The 24,221-nt window shown below is 30.7% G+C and overlaps 1 protein-coding gene across 2 annotated transcripts in view; it reads right to left on the reverse strand.

Moving 5' to 3' along the window:
- LOC130451819 (neurogenic protein big brain) overlaps positions 1-24,221 on the reverse strand; it is a 41,665-nt gene that overhangs the window by 2,805 nt on the left and 14,639 nt on the right. The window lies entirely within an intron of this gene.

Here is a 24,221-nt window from a genome sequence, read left to right on the forward strand (position 1 = left end):
ATTTAACAAATTTTACTAAATGGTAGATAGAAAAGCATATCATTGTAAAATATTATTTGTTGTATTAGATTCCCTTGCGTCTATAATTAACTGTTCAAAGTCATAAAATTGATTGCATCTGTTTCATTTCTTTGACTTCTGAATGTAGTTGTATTTTTTGTTTATAAAAAAATATTCTACTCGGAAAGTAGAAAACATCTGGGGCAATAAAAGTGCACATAATTTTTCAAATTGATTGCAATGTACATATCTATATAAATGTGATTTCGTAACTGGTTCTGTACTTCAAAAACAGCAGCCAAATTTTTAATCTTCTGACTCTCCGTTTTTCATATTCAAATTTTATTTTTTCGGTTATCAGATATAACTTTTTCAACTTTTTGTCTGATAGTAACAAGTCTATCTTGCAATGTAAAATCAATCGTATGTATGTTTATGCCTAGTTATTTGAAAAATATTTTCATTCGAATAGAATTCTTGATTATCCCAACCTTAAAAGAAATTCTCAAATCATACTTAACCAACAATAAAATTACTTTTAGTGTTTCTTTATAGCTTCTAAGAAAAAATAGATAGTAAAATAATATATGCATCCTTAATTAGTACTATTACTACTGTTTATATTATTAATATCTATCATACGAGGGATAATCAGAAAACAATTACAAGCTATAACATTAAAAATTTACATAAAGTCTAAACGTTGTATTTTTTCTGACACGTCGCTTATTTGACAATATTATCTAACATATAGTGTGTTGGCGCTCTCTTCTTCTGGTTTGATGTTGGTGCATTTTGTTGTCATGTGAATTTTTGTCATTATTGCACATTATTTAGCGAATAGTTTGAATTAAAGGCTTATTTATTGTTAAAATCAGTTCTTTTTAGACCTCTATTACCTTTTTACTTAATTTTCATCGACCACATGACCTTTAAACTCAGTGTAAAATGTTGTGAGACGTATTCAATGCAAATTATTAATATTGTAATATAAATAGATAGAAAAACAAACCTTCATTAATAATAATGGAGAATTCACCTTATCATAGTGTACTTTTAGAAAAGCAATATTCTAATTCTTTAACGAAACTTGACATTTTAACTTGGTTAAGAGCCAATAATATCAATTTTAGTGATAAATTTATAAAACCCGAATTAATAAAAATTACTAAAAATAAAGTAAAAGAGAATGTTTATGTTGTTGATGTGTTTCGAAACTGGCATGAGGCTACCACCTTATCATTGTGAATTAAATACTTTTAAATTTCATTTGGGAAAAATGCAAAATATATTATAATAGTCACATTGGTAGAGAGGTATAAAAAAATTGTGGCACAGAGATTGGGAATAATTGCGAGAAACAGATAATAAAATACTGGTTTATTGGAAGACAAAATTTGGTCAATACAAAAATTGAACCTATAATAAAAAATACAAATGACTAGAGCCCTGATTCAAAAAGTGATGAATTAAAAAAAACAATATTTTTTTGGTTTTATGCGTTAATATAGCAGTAATTGATGCTGTAAAATTTGTTAATTATGTGTAAATAATAATAAATAATTAATAAAGAAAACTAAACATTTTTAGGAGATTTTAATCTGTTGTACTACTACTAATTTGCCAAAAATGGGGAATATTAGTCATAAAAATCAGCATTTACATTGAATTGTGGTACGTCGGTAGGTATGAAAACCTCTTAGACAGTTTAGGACTATTGAATTAAAAGAGAAACCTTGATTCGATTTTATGCGTCCGGATCTGACATTCACAGTAAAATTATGAAGCTTATGATGAAAAAACAATTAGCAGACGTGTAGCGAAATGGTCTCGCTCTTTTAAATTAGACCAGTGTTTCCCAACCTTTTTTGTGCCATACCCCACCCAAGCCCTTATGCCCACCCTATTGAACATATACATAATTTTTAATATCAGAAAACTAAATTGTTCAATTAAGTAATTTAAATGGGAGGTTTTAAGAAAAAATCACTAGGAAATTGTTAAAGAAACATAGTAAATTTTCGAAACGTAAAATGAAAAACTATAAAATTCAAATTCGAAAAAATTTTAATAAATATTTTAATTAAAAGTAGAATATTCCTTTACCCCTTCAAGTCCGTAAAAATTTAATACGAAATCTACGACTAAATATACACATGGCTGAAGAAAAGAAATGCTCCTCATACTTGGTCAGCTGACCCGTGACGTTTGAGATTGATTTTGGCTCAACTCAATTGCTCCCGAGTCGGGTGATGCCCCTGCGAGCTTCTTTTTTTACTAGGTATCATCGGACCACAGATTCTTTACGAGTCTCCTCAGTTTACCTTCTTCATAAATTGAAATTCTTTTATTCAAATGCGAACAACAACGTTGTTTAGCGACATTTTAAAGCGTCCATGGTGTACGCGGATCCTGCCGTCTGCCGCAGGTAGGTTAACTTAACGACGCCCAAAACCCAGTTGATATTTTAGTCACTTCAAACAAATTTATATTTATTTTCCGCAATTATTTAAGAAAGCGTTAAACTCGTGTCGAGTTGCCCCCTTTACAATCAAACTGCCTACGGGGCGCGGGCCCCACCATCGGAAATACGGAATTAGACAGTCGAGATGTCTAAAACCGCAAATTGGCAATGAGCGGCCGGCCAGATACGGGCAACGACAGAAATCAACATGATTTGTTTAAATAATTGTGGGTATCTCATCAGAGCTGTGACGAGCTATGGTATCGTGCAGTATATGGTCACCAATGGCAAAGAATGTTGGGATTTATACAATTTCCACCAGATCAATTAATTATCTGAAGCATGGCTGGAGATGTTGAGAGAAAGTGTTTTCCTCCTCCATGAGAGCCTCAGGCCCCCATGAGTGTGAACCAGTGTGAAATCTACATCTTAGTTTCGACATCCAGGGATTATTTCCTGTTTGCGGGTGCACTTGATATGTACGTAACCGTCTTAATTTTTTTTAGTATTTTCTGCCTATTGTATATACGACTTGTATCATTTTTTATCACCCCTCGTAAGTTATTAACAAAATGGTTAAAACAGCATATGTATTTGTTAAATTAAAAAATTCTCAAAAGCGTTTTAAATGTTTGAAAACTGCCTTTGTAAAAGAAGTTTAGTACAAGTAACCTCAATGTACCTATTCTCTTGTGTATTATCCAGTTGATTACATAAATTTATTACAATCAGTGCACCGTCCCAAGTACACAAGCACTCTGTTCCTTAATTTGCATGAACTGATATCAAGTTCAAAGTTCATCCTAAAATGTACCAGTCGTTTCAATATATTTTATATTTTTCATTGTGTGATATCTGGTACAGCATTAATAAATTAAGTATTGGAAAACTCTTTAACTACTGATAATGATCTGCACCATTAGTAAGTCGCAAACTTTGTGTGGCAGTAGCAGCTATCATTTAAGATAAGTATTATAGCGTAATAAATTGTCTGGATATTAATTAATATCTAGTAAATTTGTCTGGACAGGAAACAGTGAGAGCGTCGACTCTCCTTTGTTACGGTAACCACATAGGTAGTAGAAAAGGAAGATATTAACGACGATTAATGGGAATAAATAAGATGGTTTATTGAAATGTGTTACTTTTATCCACATATTTTTAGCAAAACTTGCATGATAACACGACATATAAGATAAAATAAAGTTTATAGTGAATTAAATTGTTTCAAACATCTGCTGAGAAAGTAGCAGTCGTGTTAGTATTTATTGACTTGGAAATTGTCAACAACGATAGCATTGAAGCATTAGAAATGTGGATACATTTAAGGATGCTTTGAATTATCTGGATAGCATACAAAACTGTCGAAAAAGTGCTATGTACAGCCAATAAGACTAAGGAATTATTCAATGTAATCAAGTATAGGAAAATGTTTTATCTCCGCCATGTGGTGGAGGGAAGTCATTATTTAGTGTTACAGTTTATTATCGATGGGAAAATAGTTGGTGGAAGGGGTTGATGGAAAAAGACAATATTCGAGAATAAATCGAAATGCAGTCAAGGTTTGCACAAAGCAAAGTAACGAGAAGCCTTGGTAATGTCCAACGCCGGAATAAACTGGCACGACACGTAGAGAAGAAATACACGATTTGAGTGATCGGAGCTTTTAGCTCAAAGTCATTTGAACTATTTTGTTTTCTGTAAAAACATTTTTGCAAATAGGCGTATTAATATATCACATAAAACAAGGAATCACTTATCGGAGTAATTTCTTAGTTTTCATTATTATATTAATGTACCTAATTAAATTTTATTTTTAATACCGTAGACTTTTATGTTCAAAAAAGTGGTACATTAATTTGGTCCAAAGACTATTTTATATTCACTGTATATGAGGGTAAGTATTAAATATCTGCATATAACATGCCGGGCGTGAAAACTTTCATATGTTGGGATTTAAGTAAGCTTCATCTCACATTTCTTTGCTTTGTAACTAACGCCCCTCTACGATTCTAATACTTCGACAGAGAGGAAAGCATTTAATTTAAAGACGTTCTTCTGAGTATTACATAGGTCTCAGATATATTAAAAACTTCCCTAGCGATTACAGTTGATGAAATACATTCACGATTTTTTCTTACAGCTTCTGATAACTTAATTACGAAAAAATTGTATTGAATAATTCATTACTCCAATTCTCTCTATTACACTACCCGAAACGATTTCGATAACCAAATTATCGTCTTCAGAGACCAAAAGTAAACTTTGTATAATGGTAGTACTGGAGAATATAATAAACGATTCTATAAATTCCAACATAGTTGGGTTCAATATGCTGGGATTTGGCACATCCATTTTTAAACCTATTAGTTTGCAAATGAACATATTTATGTGAAAATAAAGTATTTTAGTTACGTTATCAATCGAGTCTTTTACTTTCTTGAATATACGAAGTGTGGCCATTAATATACACCCCGCCACTATCCTTACAAACCTCCCATTGATTGAAAGAGTACTGGAAGTTTTGTTCTGTCAGCTCCTTTGGACGCGTGTCGCTTTCTCTTTCACTGCTCGAACAGTCTCAAATCTTGTTTATTTTTATTTAGATTAGGCAAATGGTTTAACACTGGGATGTAGCTGATTAGTTTTTAACTTTCAATATAAAAAAATTATCATTGCTTCGAATTTTGATTTCAAATTTTTTTGGTTTCCGGTGAAAATTTTTCAGGATTGGCGCTTCGTTTGAGAACCATAAATAAACTACGATTCGTCAAACATTTCTGTTCCAATATGTTTAGATCATTTTCAATGACATTCAAAGTATCATTATAAACGTTTTTACAACTTTTATATTCGGTTGCTGGCGTTCGGCACATGCGCGCTGCTTGTTTAACACAGTAAGATTCGTTATTTAATAGTCAAACTTCTGTTCTTGATTTTACGTCTGCCTGAGTAAAAAACGTATTTTTTGTATAGAAAATATTTTTCAATTTCCATCTAGTCTTGGACTTATTCAAAATATTGTCGTTAACATTTTTAATAAATGAATTAATGGATAAAATAGAAATAGAATAAAATCTGTGTTAACTATACAAACAGATTCCTGTCAATTTTCAGATTTCAATATAATATAACTACCAAATCACAAAACCCGATATTACTCTCCGACCAATTATATCTAGTGTTCAAACCCCTTCTATCCCATTATCTAATTTAAAATAGATACAATATAAGTACTTATGATTTCTGAAAAATGAAATTATACTTTAAATATTCAATTCTTCAATAAAAAACTTCAATTCACAATCAAAATAGGATAAAACAATAGATTAGATTTCTTGGCGTTTCACTATGTATATAAAATAAAACGATAATACTGAAACAGAACAAAACCAATTTAATTCACCAGACATTTAGACTCAAATTAAAAAAAAGTTCAGTGATTATTAGTTTGGCTAATTGATATATCCAATTATCATTTACTGAAACTACATTAAGAGAAAGTGATTAAACGGAAAAAAGGATAAATAACATATTTAAAACAAAGATCAAAATCCATCAACAAACAAAACAAATTCTAAATATCGAAATGTAAAATATCTTTTCTTACTATATGTACATGAGCTTTCTCATCAATTATTAAATTAAAAATTGTGATGTTTACGTAGGGCATACATCTCAATATTTGTAAAATAGATAGATGAGAAGTCAGTGATACGATTAAAAAATATTAGCCCAAATAATTGAGAAAACTATGAAATAGCAATAAACAAAGTTTATAATAGAAATTCAAAAATCATTGAAATATAGTTGAATACAAATGAATAGAATTTTTGGGTATGGTTCATGTATACAAAAAAAAGGAATCTATCAATGATAAGGAAAACCTAAGTAATTTGATTAAAATTAATATGTAATCCTATTTCATAATTATAAATAAGTTGTTAACTGCTTTTTTTAAGACCAAAAAAATCTTCATGTCATTTAATATTTTTAAAATTAGGTGGAAACAATTTCCATAAAACACCATTTATTAAAATATTTCAGAAATTAACTATAGAAAAGTCTGAGAAATTTTATTGTTAAATAAGGCAACAAAATTTTTGTGTGGGCGGTAAGATCGGTTCTCACGGAATATTTACAAAAATATTGTTATCTTTATTGATAAATATAATTTGTACAATGGTAGAAAATATTCCCACACAATTCACCTGATAATGGTTATCGTCAACACAAAAAAATAGCTTACGGATTTTTCGATAGGCTTGACCACTTTAGTACGGAACTCAACAACGTTAAACCAACGGATGTTTTCTAAATATTCAAGATAATGGGTCAGGCCACAACATCACAGGAATATGAAATATGCTCTTCTTGGTAAATAAATACAATTTTATTCCAATCAGTCAAAATAAAATTCAAAAGTAATCAAATCAAAGCAATAAATAACATAAATAATTATTTGTTAAAAAGAAAGGAACGTGGTTTAATGTGACATGAAACATGTTTATAATCTATATATATATATATATATATATATATATATATATATATATATATATATATATATATATATATATATGAAAATAATAATAATAATAATAAAACGGTGATTTGGAATGGCTCTCATCTGCTCGACTGTGACTTTCTTAATGTCAGGAATGGTGCGAAAACGTTTTTCTTACCAATTTCTTCATTTTCGGAGGAGCGAGAAACATTCTAGTATGCTAATTTTCTGTTCAAACGAATTGAATTATTCGCTACTTATATTCTGTTTATGAGGTTGAAGTATGCCCCGACCTTTCCTCGCCCTTAACTGACTCTTACAATTTTAATCGCCCATATCATTGTAAATAGTATTCAAAGTTGTACAGATTTTTACATTTCGTGAGCTTATTTCTATTTTTTTCAACTTCTAAACAAAATGCGTTATTTAAGATCCATTTATTTTTATTTATCCGTTTATTTTCAAAAATTTATTTTTCACTTTTATGCTTTTTTTTTGTAGGGTAAGAACAAAATATTTTGCGATCTAAAGACTATATGACTACGACCTTTAGGTACATTTTCAGGTATATTTAGTTTCACAACGTTTTGCTAAATTTCCAGTACCCTCTTGTAAAATTCGGAATTTAAGGTTGCTTCCCTTAAAACTAATTCTGATCGCCTTGATGATAGACTTTGAGAGGTCGTTTTAGGGCTTAGGAGTCACTGGTTTTCAATAGAGAACGCTAAATTTTCTCTTAACATCTTATACATATTTTAATATTTTGATTCTTGCCCACTTTTCAAGTTGAAACAAAAGTTAACAAGAGATACTGCAAACACAATTTGGAATTCAATATATTATTTAGAAGAGCTACAGCATAAGTAATTGCTTTTGATTTAACATATCTTGGGATTAGACTTTGTATTTTGTATATTTTCTCACATTAAACAAATGGCGATTGAGAAATTTTAACTCGAATATTTTACAAGGTAAATCTCCGCTTTTAATAATATTTAATACTAGCTTTTATCCGCGGCTTTGCTCGCATTGAAACCATTAAATACGAGGATATATTGAAAAATTCTGAGTCTACTACAAGACCAAACCAAATTTCAATGTCAAAATATTTTATTACTCAACATATTCTCTTATTAATTGGATACATTTATCACAGCGAACCTGCAAAGTCTCTAGACCATTAAAAAAAATGTTTCTTCTTGCTCTGCAAACCACACCTCCACAGCTTTTATTACCTCCTCGTTGGAAGAAAATTTACGGCCTCTCAAACTTTTTTCAGTTGAGGAAAGAGATGATAGTAGGACGGAGCCAAATCTGGCGAATAAGGGGGGTGTTCTAGTAATTCAAACCCTAAATCACGAATTTTTTGCATGGCAACATGAGATTTGTGTGCAGGGGGGTTGTCCTGCAAAAACAAAACACGTTTGGATAACTTTCCTCGACTTTTCTCTTGAATTTTTTTCTGTAGAGTGGTCAGCTCTACACTTATCCAAAAAATCAATCATGATTACTCCGTGGCAATCCCAAAAAACTGAAGCAAGAACTTTTCCAGGAGATTTTTGGATACGAAAGTTCTTAGGTCTTGGAGAACCAGAGTGTTGCCATTCAATCGATTGTTGCTTTGTTTCTGGATCGTAGAAATGTATCCAAGTCTCATCCATAGTCACAATTCGGGTTAGATGTCTAATATCTCGTAAAAAATTTAAAATATCGTATGTTAGTAATAATACCTCCAAGAATATGTGTACAAAGTTTTATGATGATCGGTTAAATAGTTTTCGCGTGAAAGCATAACCAACAAACTTACATTCACATTCATAATATTAGTAAGGATTATACCAGTACAATGGGTTGGCTAATTGGCTAATTTAAGTTGAGCAGCCTTGTTTTAATTTTTTTAAAAGAACCGCCATTAAATAGCAACTTGTTATTAATAGTCATTTTTAAATTACGTGTATTAAATTTCGGAGTACAAAAGAATTTTATGGATAAAAACAAAAGTAACAAAAAATCATAATACTAAACACATGCTTCCCAAAAAGTACACTCATTTGTTATACATATGTTTACCATGTGTGGTTAGCTCGAACGTTTAGTGTGAGAAATTTATTAATTTAAAATTTTATGATACAAACATCAAATATAACAACATTTATAGATTTAAATATTTATATTTCACGGGTATAAAAATATACAGAGTGTAACTATCAATTTCAAGAAAGTATTGGTTCAATTTATTCACAAAACTACGGAAAATTATTAAATATTTCATATTAATTATTCCAATACAGAGTAGGTTTTCATCAGGAGATAATATAAAAAAAATTCTAGAGCCAGAAAGAAACGTATTAGATATCTCTTGAGAGTTTTTTCTCGTTGACTGCCTTCGCGTTTCCCAAAAAATTCTGGGAAGTCCATCAACTCATCTTTAAAGTAAACGTCTATTTGAATATAATATCATTTTCACTTCATTACCTGGAACCTAACCATATGTTTTTTTTTTTGTAAGGTAAAAACAAAATATTTTGTTATCTAAAGACTATATGTGACTATGACTACGCAACAGGAATTTAAAATTGTAATTAACAGTGATACTGATACTATTCACGTGGTTCATTTTCTCAATACTGTTGTGGTAAAGTCATGGCAAACTTTGTTGAATAGTTGCCTTCAAAATAGTTACCTGATAATGTGCTGAATTGGATCGATATTCTCAAATCAGTTTGTGCTGGAGAGAATAGAAAAAGGAAAAATAGACATACGAGTAATAAAAGTAAAACACATACAGAAAAATTACAAAAAATGATAACATATCTCATAATACCAGAGATATTTCAGAAAGAGGTGGATCAAATTAAAGAAATAGTTGGGATCGCCAAGGTTCAATAATATTCAGAAGAATATCTACCGAAAACGAGCGTGTGTAAGTCTTAATATGATTTTTTAAGTATAAAAACCGATAAACATGATACCAACTAATTCGGCAAATAAATTTTCTTTAATCTGGCTCTAGTGTACTCCCATATAGAGTGATCTTTCAACTATGATACTTTAAGCTTATTTCACGCATCTACACATCATTAGCCTCTCCAGATTAATCATAATCCATGGGAATAGTTTTTCGATTTATAATATTTTTTCGAAAGCGATTTGACTGCCCTTAAATTGTCTGTAAGGTGACAGGACAAAAAACAGGATATTACACACCCCGTGCTAATTCAATAGAAGATAGTAGAGGGAGGCAATAACTGGCGGATTGAATTTAAGTTCACATTTTCAATGAGCGTGTCACGGTTCATAAGCGAACAAGTGAATTTAAATAGCACGAGGGGATGTGATCAAGTGTAATGTGTAAAATTTTACTTTAGGGAAGGTTAATGCTCGGCTCACTACAGAATAGATTGATAATAATCATGAATATACAATTTAAGGGCACTAATCTACTCAATTGATCAATTCATTACATTAATTTTGTGCGTAAACAGTTTACTGTGAATTTTATCGACATGCGTCGTAATATTTGAGAACGTTCAGTTTGAATAAACAAATAAGTCACAGAAAAGTGCCCAGTAGATATAAATCAAACATATCTCACTTTTTTGAAATCCACTAGACTACATGTCATCTATAGACTGGAAATGAGCACCTTAAAATGAAAATAAGTTTTGGAAAGTGAAAAACGCCATGCCAGGAGTTTAATATAGATAATATTTATTTGTAAAACAATCTCACTACAGCGAACAATCCAAAATTCAAAACGGAATAGTATTTTTACTAATGTATTGGGCCAAAATAATTTCAGCGAACATTTGAAGCAAGCGTTTTGAATGATCAGTTTTGGTTTGATTAATTCAATATTTCTACCAACGTCACTTTGAATATTGAATTTTGAATCCTACAAGTTTAAAATTTTTTACAAGAATTAATACTCAAAACCACCGAAAATCTTAATTGCCTAGTTTCGCACCAAAAAAATCTTATACCCCTGTTATCAGTAAATTTACCTAAGGTTTTTTTCCTAAACCGTTAACTATTAAACGTTATGAGTATTACTTTCTGAAATCAAAAATTATAACGGCATAAATAATAATATTGAATTAGCTATACTTCACCAAATTTTATTATTTATATTAAATAAAAAAATCCTTCTCTGCCTGCGAGTTTACTCCAGTGGTTGAATGTATTAAATAAATAAAAAAATAATACTTAGGTTTATGCATATTTTTTGGTAGCCTTGTCGCATGAAATTTCCAGGAATATTTAAACTTAATAGATTCGAAGAACCTAAATGTTTCACGTAGGCCACTTCCATCTATTTAATTAAGTACAATTGCCACCAGCAGAGTGAGGATCCACAACTTATTTTTATTAGTTGGCAAAATAGCCCATAATTTACGGTCCTCAACATAACAGTATCAAGCGAGGAGCAGTTGTTCGAAGTAAAAATGACAGTGGCTTACAGAAAAAAAGTCAACATTCTTTACACTTATATTTTTATGGGAAAGAGGAGCGAGTGTTTAACATCCGCTAAATAAGTATAGATCATGTAACGTCAATAGTTGACTCAACTTTAAGTTAAAATGAAAAATAAACAAAAAATGTAGTCTTTAAGATATAACTATTAAAAATACTTAGCTAAGCATTCTACTGGTGTGCTCGTAAGTTCATAATTCTATCAGCGGTCAAAATGTTTAATAAACTGTATTTCTTTTTTGCTGCTTACAAATAAACTGACACTGCGAAATTATAATAAAAGATACCAATATATCCAGTTAATTTCAGCGTAACAAATATAATTCAGTATTAATATGACACATACACTCAAGGAATTTTTATGGCTGGGATAGGAATTTTGAAACGTGTAAGTTGGTAAGAAGCTATCCAACCTACTTCGATTGTCAACCAAATACTTGCATTGGTAAAGATATCTCATAGCTATTATTTCATTGAATATTTTCCACAGGATGCCAGTAGCCTTTTCTCCAGTTGCCCTTTGTTTGCTGATAACGCCACATCTCTCGGAAAAGTAAGGAACTACTTCATAGTAGTTCATAACTTCCTCAAAAAAATGAACTATTTGGGCTGTGTTATTCAGTGAAAGTTGTCTCTTCAAATGATGGTGTCAAAGATTTATCGTTCTGCAACGCCCGAACATTATATACAGTTCAAGTCAGGCATATCGGCCATATAAATTAGATAAAGTAGTGGACCATGTACACTACCTTTGGGGACTCCAGATTTGATTGGACGCAATGCAGTTTGTTCGTCTTAGTTTTCAAAGATAAAATTTTCTTTTTTGGGCATTGATGATTATTCTCAATACGAGCAGCGCATGGAAGAGGAACCTTTATTAAAAGATATAAGCGGTACAAATTATGCAACCGAAAGAAGAATGAGTAGAAGAACGGCAGTTGTTCAAAGTACCAAGAACCAATTTCTAGAGAGAACGAGGAAGTTTGCTAATTTTAAAACTCTTTGGATAAGGTTCGTTATTTTACTATCCATTCCTACTTTGTCATTCTGGGATGTTTATATGCTATTGTATAAATCTGTGACGCAAAAAATGAACATCAAAACATGTAAAATTCTTGAAGCTCTTGTAATAAAAGTGTTCAAGAGTATTCATCAAGAACGCATATAATAGAGAAGTAGTAGTATGCTATTAATAATTCGAAGTAGCCCATCTAGAGGTATAAGCTATTGCGGTTCACCTTGTTGTCTAAAGGTCAATAAAGATTTAGTACAAAATTCATAATAAAAAATTTTTTGAAACAACAAAGTAAGATGAATTTAAATCAATAATAATGCTACGCCACTGTAGAGCTTCGAGGATAGACGTAGACCTCATAAGAACTGTAAAGGGCATAGAGGGGAGGAGGTAGAAAGGAAATACCGAACAAGTGGTAGAAAAAACGCCAGGTGATAGATATATTCGAACACACGTGCTTGTATTAGAACCAAAGATTTCAGCTGCAGACTCTTTGCTGGTGGCAAATGTTTTCTAGACATTGTAAAGTACTTTTATAGTGGGTGTAAAATTGATAAGATGTATGCGGGTGTTATTCTTAGATTCATTGTCTCATCAAAAATCGCATTATAACTTTGTACTTAATAGGGGATTATTTAGGTCCCCTTTAAATTTGTTTACTAGAACACAGTGCTACATAATAAATACGTTTTATGTTAACTACCGAAGTAGTTGCATATAAAATGATAGAAAGTAAAACGAAAATAAGAATTTTCTTAATAACGTGTATTTACAATGTTACACACAGCCTGATTGTTCATAATTGTTCATCATTTTCAATCCTACGGAATGTATGGAGGTATGTGGAAGGCGGAATATTCAAATTAACAAAGGAAATCTATAAAGCAACTGATGAGCATTCATGAGGATCAAAAAAATGTATATGGAAGGAAAAAGTAATAACAGATAGTAAATAAAAAGTAGTTTCAAAAGGGTGTGTAATGTTATTACAAAATACCATGGATATGAAAAGACGAGGAAGACCAAAAACAAAATGAAAAGAGGGAGGAAACAATCAGTGATATTGAGAACGGATGTAGAACAGGAAAATTCGGTAACTGGGCTAATGTTTGTATGAATATGTGGTCCAAGCAGTTTAAACTTTTTAATTTTGATAACTCGAGTGATGGATAAAGAACAGTCAGCAAGAATCAGGGATTATTGAAATTGTAAGGTTATGATCAATTTTTAAATAAAATGTCTCGGAAGTATCAACTTACTGATAGAAATTCAGAATTTCAGTTCTCTATATGTGGACTAAAATGATAAAGCGGTGCTGTTAGTTCATATTTCATACTTTTTTTATTCAATCATTTGTAGTGAATTACCTAAAGTATTTCATAGTTTGGTTCAGTCCTGTTGTTAAATTTGGAACTTAAATAAGATTTCTCAGAATACAAACAGAAATTTTGCAGAGGACCCACAGATTTTTATTAATCGGAATTATAATAGTTGCAAAGTATCAGTATCTGTTATTGTTTGGTGCAAAAAAATTAATTATAGTTTAAGTTTACTTGCATTTCTAGAGTATGTAAGTGTCTCAACAAGCAGATCAAGGACTCTTGTTGAAGAAGAAGAATCGGTCCCAAAGTTTCGTATATATTCTCTTTGTTTGCAATCTAGTGTCCTCAGTCTCAAATTTTTTCAAATAACAGAATTCATCCACCCAAAAGTAAGAAAAGTGGTTTGTTTTGTGAAGCAGAAATACATGGGAAGAGGAAACACATAACCACAGTAAAATTAGGCAGATAATTCTTTCATTCTTATAAAGCGAAATTGTTCTTACTTAATTGGACTAAATCCTTGACAAAAATCATAAAAAACCCTTTCTTATTTCTACTTCTCTTTATTGAAATTCACTTTTTCCATTGAACAATCCATTGTAATTTATCCTATGAAAATTATCTCCACAGAAATACAGTGAATAAATTTTTTTGTGAATGACTTTGCTACCAATTTTGTTACAGCAAATCACAGGAATAGTCAATGCATAAGGACACAATAACGAATATAAAACAAACATTTTAATCTTTGAATTGAATAATATCAATTTTGGAAGCAATACAAACATAAGAGCAATAAACTAGGAATGAGTAACAGGACAAAAATACCCACTCTGCAATTAGTAAATGAACGTAAGCAAATGTACTTGGAATTCAAAATTTACAACGGAAATATACCGTTTCCTCTTCTTCAAATTTTTATCATCGAAGGGTATATTTTAGTTTATGTTATGTACAGCTATTTTTGAAAATTCATCATTTGTCCATGACAAAAGTAAAAACGTTTATGTGATTAATCTACATTTGCATTGATTTTTTTGTTAAAACAGCATTCAAAATTCACTAATACAGAACTGCATTTACATCTCACCGTACTAAATCATGCAATTGCGTGTACTGGCATAAATAATTCGCCCGACGTTTTAAATAATCGAAATTTCTTTAGAAAGTGTCGTTTTCACTGCAACTAATTTATTGTATTACTTCTTTTTTATTTACGTTTATATACAATATCAGAGATAAATATGTAGCCAATAAATTGCTCTCCATCTAATAAAATTACTGTTTATACTATATTTTTCGAGACAGAAATTTCGTTGAGTTTGATCTTTGATAATGGATTATATTGGTTTTGGATGGCCCTGATTAGGATTATTTTCCACTGCAGGGGATGTTTTACGCGTTTATATACATCTGGGTTCCCGTAGGTTTGTTACGTGTGGTATCCCTTAGTCGACTTGAATATAAGTCGCTAAAATAAGATATTTTAAGAAGATAAATTCAGTTCAGTTCAGTTCAGCATTATTTCTATCGTCGGCTATTTGGCTGATGAACAAGTTTACCAAGGAATCCGCAGGAACACCGAAACGATCTTTTCCGCGCTTTTCTCGGTTTCTATTTTATTTTTATGAAAGTTAGAAAACATGAAATTTGTATCAATTTCTGAGATATTTTACATGCGCTATCCTGAAAATTGGGATATTAATTTTCTTTATCGTCTTTTTCTAGACGTTCGAAAATTTTTATCCGTTGTGAAACCTTCAGTTATTGTTTCCAGACCTTCCAGAATGCACTTTCTGAGTCAATTCTTCTCCTACAGTGATGGTAATTCCCCAATACTAGATTATTTAATAGCTGTTTTAATAATAAGATTATCAGCAACATATCTCGTTTGTTTTATTGTGATATTTTTATATTCGAGCTTTTCAATGACCATATTTTTTTATTATATTCATTTGACAAAAACTTATTTATCTTGGTTGATTGGGTCCGAATTGGCATTTCAGGTATAAACTTAACAGAAAAATATTGTACTACAGGGGTCCGTTCCTTCCCAGTTATGAAATTCAAAGAAGTATTGATAGATATTTACGGTTAATCTTGCATTATAATACGTATGTATAGCTGAACGCTGTCTGGTCACAGTCTTGTATTTCGAGAGCACATGAAAAAATTTTTCAAATAATAATTGTTGAAAGTTTCATGTGTAATTTATACAGTAGGTAGGTGTTGCATCATTGGAGTAATAGACACAGAGATAAGACGTTTTTTACCTTTGATCTTCTACAAGCTATGACAATAACAAGAGATTTCGCCCCCCTTATTCGCCAGATTTGGCTCCGTCCCACTATCATCTCTTTCCTCAACTGAAAAAAGTTTGAAAGGTCGTAAATTTTCTTCCAACGAGGATGTGATAAAAGCTGTAGAGGTCTGGTTTGCAGAGCAAGAAGAAACACTTTTTTTTAAAGGTCTAGAGACGTTGCAGGTTCGCTGTAATAAATGTATCCAATTAAGAGGAGAATATGTTGAGTAATAAAATATGTTGACTTTGAAATTTCGTTTGATTCTATAGTAGAATTTTTCAATGTATCCTTGTATTACAATAGTTATATTGATATAGATATAGAGGTAGATATGATAAAGAACATATTATAAATATGTGGAAACAAGCGTCAGAAAATTATGGTGCAGAAATTTGGAATAATTGCATGAGACATATCGAACAGAAGATTGGTTCATTCGAGAACAAATTTTGGTCGATATAGATGATGTCGAACCAAGATAATAAATATAAATTACAACGGTTCAGATTCGGAGAGTTATTAACCCAAAAACAATATTTTTTGGTAGTTTTTTTCAGTTATTGGTACTATGAAATTTGTTATTGTGTAAAGAATAATGAACATTTTTTGTTCTCACGGAAAATAAATAACAAAATTTTAATTTGATAATGTTTCCTGTCATTTTGATTTAATTTCGGATGCATATGGTTGATGATGACATCAGTCACATGTGTATTTTCAATGCATCGGTTTTTCAGTTTTCTCGTAATTTCAATAAAAACAATGAACAATTGAACAATGCCCGTGTGAAAATGAAAATATATAACATCTAGTCGACAATGGGTTTTTAAAAAATTTTAAACACTTAATTGAATTGAAAGGGCCGTGTTTCAACTATAAAATCTCATGGTGAAGAATAACTTTCCGACATGCGGCGATGGACACGTGTCTAATTCCCATTAGGAGTGGGAACACCGTTTTAGAGAATGTGGATTTGGGGTTAAGGGTGGGAATTGAGGGCGACTAAGAGGCTACTCGCTAGCGAAATTGAGAGATGATACTTTCCCACACAACCGATGCCATTATTGCCAATGACAAAGATAACCAATACACACGAATCATTTTGTAAGGTTTCTATGAATTGAAAATGCAATCATGCATTGAAGTAATTTGATGCACCTAAATATTATTTGCATAATATAAATCCCAGTTACTTTATCGTGTAATTTAGATTTAACTGTAATAATTCATATTATTTGAAGATTGTCAACGCCATTATGCCATTTGTCAACCATGCCATGATATTAATAAGTCTTTTTTCACAAATTACTTATATTTTCTTGTTGATTTCTCACCATGTATTCAGCACAAATAAAACAAAATAGGTATACCTGGAAAAATAACACAGCCTCGTTGAGCCGTGACTAAGAAATACTAAAATGGGACCACGCTTCATTTTCAAGGCTAGATGTATACTAAACGTTGTTCTATATTCCACGTGAGTTACTGGTCTTCTTTAAATTCTCTGAACATGATAGAAATCAACAGCAGGTTTGTTCAAATTTTGTTAACGTTCATTTACTTGTTCATTTTTTGTTAACGCTTCTTGTTATTATCGATTATTGCAACGGTGGAAGTCAATCCAAAAACCACATTATACAATAATTTATTACTCTTACTATAGTTTATTAGGAATGCTGTTTTTGATGGTAAAAGATGTAATAATTTGTAACTATTTTTTAATTTTAACCTCAGTTATGATAAATTTTTGGTATCCAGTAACACCATATAGGTACGTCAGTTAAATCAATTTAATTAACCTTTTACATTGTTAAAAAATGATGATTCTGTATTATTCAACAATCACCTTTCATGGAATCAATCTCCTATCCAAAAGAAAACATCATTTGATAATCACATAAACTTAATGGCGCATTATATATAAATATTATCAGTCTGCTTCGATATTGATACGTGTTGAAGTGTTTAGCCAAAAAATCGCTGCTCTGAATGTGTATTAACACGACACCTAGATAACTCACTACAAACTAAATTTAAATTTAATAATAACTCGAGAAAATTTAAATTAACCCACACTTTGGGTTAATTTGCATATAAAAGCTTGTAGTTCGATATTTATATAGAAATATATATTCTAGCGAATATTCTTCGTCATGGTAAGAGTGAGTGATACGGAATGGGCCAAAAAAAGAAGCAAATTCCATCTCTATGTACTTTACTGCCCCGACAAATGTCATACCCAGTAAACTAACCAACAACTTTTAAAAATTCGGAGTTACACCAGCGATTGCTAGGGTTTGCCTCTGTCGGCCATTTGCCAATGAGATTCTTGAATCTTGAGTATAGCCATCAGAAGTATGGTTTAAATACACGGCAAAGTCATATGATGTACTTTGAATAATTGAGGAAATGGATAAATACCGTATACATTTTTCATCACGATCTTTTAATATAGAAGAAATTAGAAATAACCTCACTTAATCATTTCCTGCTCTTTCATAATATCCTACCACCGAACAGAAAGAAGGTATGTTTTATTAATTCAAATTTTGAAACAATTTTTTTTCGTTCAAGAGCAATTAATTTAATTAGTAAATCAATTTAATTTGGTGGAGGAGGAAGGAATATCAGCAAAATAAATCCTAAGTCCCTTAATGTCAACAAACCTCAAAATTATTTATTTATTTGTGCAAAAAATATTCATTTTCACGTGAAAAATATAGTGCTTATTTTAATGTTTTACATACAGGAGTAGAATGAGTTTTTTAATCGAAGTAGAATATCGGAAACAAAAAATACATCTATTTTAAGTTTAGTAAGGATTCGAGGTGTTTAAGTAATTTGTGAGTTCATTGAAAAACTAAAAACAACGAAACAAAGTAAAGAAAGTCACCTAAAAAATTATATGGTACGAAAAATGTAAGCGCATGTTTTTTAGCATAAAATAGAAAATCAGTTCGCCAATTCCCTAAGGTCCCAGATGAGAAACCTACTCTAGATTAAATTAGAAGGAAGGGAGTAGCAAACTGCAAACTACCCATGCCCTTCATGCATAACTGCGCCAGCCCATGTTACCGAACAAGTTTGTAAGTGGGGTTAAATCATATAACCACACTTTTGTATTCGAATTATTCTTTATTGTCACACGTCGACCGCATTGCTACTTATCATAAAAAGGGCTAACAAACAGGACAGGCCTGAATAATAACAATTAAAAGAATTATATTATTATTATAGTAAGTGTTATAATGGAACTATTTTATTCATTTTTCTAAATTGTTGTTGTTAATAACACGTTTGGTTAACAGACAAACGGTTCTAATTATTATTTAAGTGGGGAGAAAACTTCCGTGAACATTGGGCATTCGTTGAAATAACAGTTCGTGACATAGAGTGGTAAAATACTCAAAAGGGTTCCGTATGAAACCGATATTATGTTCCGTTGAGTCTATGAAATGAATCAAATATATTGTGTAGTAATATTACATTATACTAAAAAACTAAAATAGTTTGTAAGAGTTTTGCATGTTCCAAAAGCTATACGCTTACCATTGCGCAATACGGCCGTTGTGTGTTGTTAATAAGAGTGTGAAAGAATTGAAAGAATTTTTCAATTTCTCCCAAGTTAATAATAATACATGAAAAGGCTTGTATCTGGTACACGATTCATTTCTATTGAAAATGTTAAAAGTTAGGAATAGCTTAACATAAATCTGTGGCTTAATACGAGGGTATACAATTGAATACGTGAAATTTAGGTGTGAAATGAATCAAGCTACACGGATTCTAACTATGGAAAAACCTTGTAATTATGTAAACGCGGAAAAATATTGGCAGATAGTCTGCTAGGGGCTGAAGTCTCGTCAGACCGTGCTAAAGCAGTTTCAAAGTTAATTAAAAAAAATCACGATGTATACGAACAAAACCTGATTCATTTTATTATTTAAACATTTAGAAGACAATGTATTAAGTGACAGAAAGAAAATTGAGGCGAAAGCCTTTGCAGACTTCTTGAAAAAGTGCACTCTAATAAAAGATTTGAAATCGTGCTTAACGCGCTGGATATTTAACTATATATTAATTATTAATATTAGGAATTATTAATTTTTAGGAAATATTGGGATTTTTGCTTATTATTGTTGAATAAATCAAATTTTATTACATTTATTACATAAATAAACATTTAGTAGTATTCGGCTTGTAACATTTAAAGCAAATGGCTCAGAAAATTTTAAAAGTGAAAGTGGGCACGTATCAGATAGAGCAGAGAATTTTATAAAGCTTTTAATCAAATAGTTGTGACGAAAATAGCGTATTTGGGGCGATCAAGAGATTTTTTTGCAATTTATACAGTTTTAAGTCTATGAATTCTGTAAATAGTGCCCGATTCGAATTATATTCAAGAATTTATAAAGTAAACTACTTAGACGAACCAATCTAGAAAAAAAATAGAGAATTTTGATGCTTTGGCTTTACTGCCCAGCAGCATTTATTAAGAACAAAATATATTACTACAATTTGGAAAAATGCTTACAAAGAAATAGCGTCAATTTTAAAACCTGAGAATTGTGAATGGTTAATATCCGAAGATAAATATGAATTCAACTGGTTCGATGGACCGCAACTGCCCACTACAGTAAAATATGTACTTGACCCTGTAATTATTGTAGGTGGAATATCATAAAATATTTAAAATTTCTTTTTACTTCGATGTGTAATAATCCTACTATATTTCAGACGAGGAAATTAGATATATAAAAGATGATTTTCTATTTGATAATATTTATTTATATATATATATATATATATATATATATATATATATATATATATATATATATATATATATTAAAACTTCTTGAGCTCTTAGGTTGATTTGTATTTGGATTTTATTTTATATTGACTTCTGACTAGAAGCATTATCAAATGAATTATAATTAAAATGGTTAAAACATAATTAAAAATGTGATATAAATTGGATGAAATATGAAATAAAATTTTTGTTGGAATTTTTTTTAAATGCCTCAAAAAGTAATATCACAATGTGACAAAGGAAAGTAATATTAGATGTCAGTGTCCATACCTTGATACTCAACGATCTATAAGTTTTCGAATTTAATTGATTAAATTATAATGGTTTTTTATGTCTTGTCTATCATTAACTGATAATTTATTTTGTTTTATAAATATCATTTCTTTGATTCTTATATTTTCATAATGTTGAAGTAAGATTTTGGTGTTTTTGAAATCAAATTAATGTTTTCATTTTGTTAATATTCACGGAACTCGGTTGATGCATTTTTAATATATTTGTGCCCATTTTCCTATTTTCTAGATATTGCATAATCATTCCTATATAATTTTTTGAACTCATAAATATGGTATAGATTAAATAACATGCACTTTTTTTGTATTTTTAGTTTTGATTTTTAATTGAGTGTTATGATAGAATATATTTTAGTTTTTTAGATAATTGATTTAAATGTAAGGTAAACCTATTTTTTTCTCCTTGTTTGGATTTGTTTACGAATAGGGATTTAAGTTATTATTATTATATTATCGTCCAGACCACGTTTTTTTGTAGATAATATAGTTTTAATTTTATTATTAGTTTTATATCCAGAAAATTTATATGGTTATCGTTTTATATTTCTATTGTGAATTGGTTTAAATGTATTAAAAGCATCTATGAAATCATTACATTTACCATATGGAATTGCAGTTAAACAGTCATCAACAGCGTTTGAAAAATAAGTAGGAAGAAATTAGAGATCCCAATGTACAATAATTCAGTTTTTGATGGAAATTATCTTTTAATTGAAAATAATTATTTGCTTGGATGAGCATTATGCCTTCTAAAATTCATTGTAAGTGGGGGATGTATGTTGTTCAATTGAAATCAAGCTATTTTTCTTTTAAAACATGAGCTATTAAATCATTTAGAATATTGATGTACATTGACACGATTTCTCTCTCTCTCTCTCTCTCTCTCACTCTGGTTTTCTAACAATATATCCACAATATAATAATTCCACATTTATTCCATAATTAAACACCGCTTTGAGTCAAACAAAGAAGTTTAAATGATAACGGTCGTGTTCAAACTTTCTGCAAAGGCTTTCGTCACCACTTTTTTGTCTGCCACTTGAAACATTGTTTTCTCAATGTTTAAATAATAAAATAAAATAGTTCTTGTTCATGAACCTCGTATTTTTTTAAATAAACTTTTACATCCCTTTGGCACACTCTAGTGACACTTGACCCCTTGAATCCGTGTACCTTATAATTTTCTTCGTACCTGAAATTCACGTCGAACTGCTTTCACCTTCGCGATGGCAGATAGGCAGATTTATGTTTAGCTCTACCTAAGGTACCTATTTCAAAAGAAATGAAGCGTATACCAGATACAATCCTTCTTATGTACCCAGTTCCTCGTCTACGAGGTTTATATGTAATGGTAGAAGATGTTTCAAATTAAAAAAAAATATAGAAAATATTCGAACCACATACGAATTAATATATGACTCAAAATATTCAGCGAAGAAATAATCAATGATAATGTCTAAAAAATACGCCGGACCTGTACAAATGGCCATAGGGATTCAACTTGCCACTTGTTTATCCCACATTGTTAATTTCATCCGTATGGCGGTGCTCGCAACACAAACTCTACTTGTCTTCGCACCATTAAAAAACACACAATACTTGCAATTTGAACAGTTGGTGTAACAGAAATAAATATACATCACATTGAACGTTATATGAGAAAATTCTATTTTGATACGTTTGTTCTTCTGTATCAGAATATTGTATATTATAACCTGCAGCATATTGAAAAATGTCTCATATACTTACATATGTATTATAATGAATTGAGTCTTTTCATTCGGCCCCTAATTGTAATCTTTCCGTGAGCCGGTTATAAATGTCATCCATTGTTTCAATGATACGCCAATACTGTATTTGCATAATATGTACACCCAAATATTTAGTGTCCTAAATTAAACCCCAGAGTATCATTAAAGATATCGCCAAGTTCATATTTAGGAATATTAACAGAGAAAAAACTGTAGATTTGATGGATTTGAAATTCTCTGTCAGTGATTAAACTTGCCATATATTATTACGAAGATAGAAGATTTTCATGTTTACAAAAGCTATTCGTTAAAAATACCAAGAGATATATTCACATTTATTTTTTTAATTCTATCAATAGTCTCGAAATTTGTCTAATTAGTTTCATACTATCTTGCTTGTTAAATCTAATTATTTATTCTAAATTGTCGTACAAAAGATTTTCAATTATATTCTTAATCAAGAGGTAGTGATTATGGAATGTCTTCAAATACCTGAATTAAGCTCAAGGGTACCAGAATCACACTAGGATGGATGGAGACAGAAGTATAACATCATGACGGCTCTCTACGCGGACGACACTGCAATCTCCACCAGAAGCACTCAATCAACAGAAGTAACAAGAAGATTCCAGTGTTTATTAGAAAGAAACTAATATAGGGTAGATGAGAGGTGAAATACCAGAACCGAGAACTGATATTCAGTTTAACGTGGATTTCCTAGTGGACGAAAAAATGAAGGTAAGAAACATCAACCTGAGATAAGCAGTGAACGCATCTCAGAACATCAGAACTCAGCGTATCTACCAAGAGAGAAGAGATCATGGACGAAACCACTAGAAGATGCGACATGAGGGAACTGACGACATATTACATTAGTAGACAGTTTCATCAAGTAGCGAAAAACAGACACCCGAAGAGATTTTTAAACCAGTAAAAATTAATCGAATTAACCAAAATGTGATCTCAATGGCCAAATGACCTCAAATGAATAGACGTGAACCGACATCAATCGTGAATAGACATCATAAGACATAGATCAATATCAAAAAACAATAGACGGTCAATTCATGTCATTTTTCATGTAAAAAAAAAATTAATATGAGTATTTTCAAGAAATTATGAGGTCAAAGATGAGCTACAGTCTCTTGCGCCGAGAGTGCGTGGACTTTTTTACTTGTTTTTGAATGTATGGGAGTTTAGCATTAACATAAATTGCAAAAAAAATTTTCTACAACAGTATACATTTTTACTGAAATACTTATTGTTAATTTGTTATTAAA

Source organism: Diorhabda sublineata, chromosome X, assembly GCF_026230105.1.
Source record: "Diorhabda sublineata isolate icDioSubl1.1 chromosome X, icDioSubl1.1, whole genome shotgun sequence".
NCBI lineage: Eukaryota > Metazoa > Arthropoda > Insecta > Coleoptera > Chrysomelidae > Diorhabda > Diorhabda sublineata.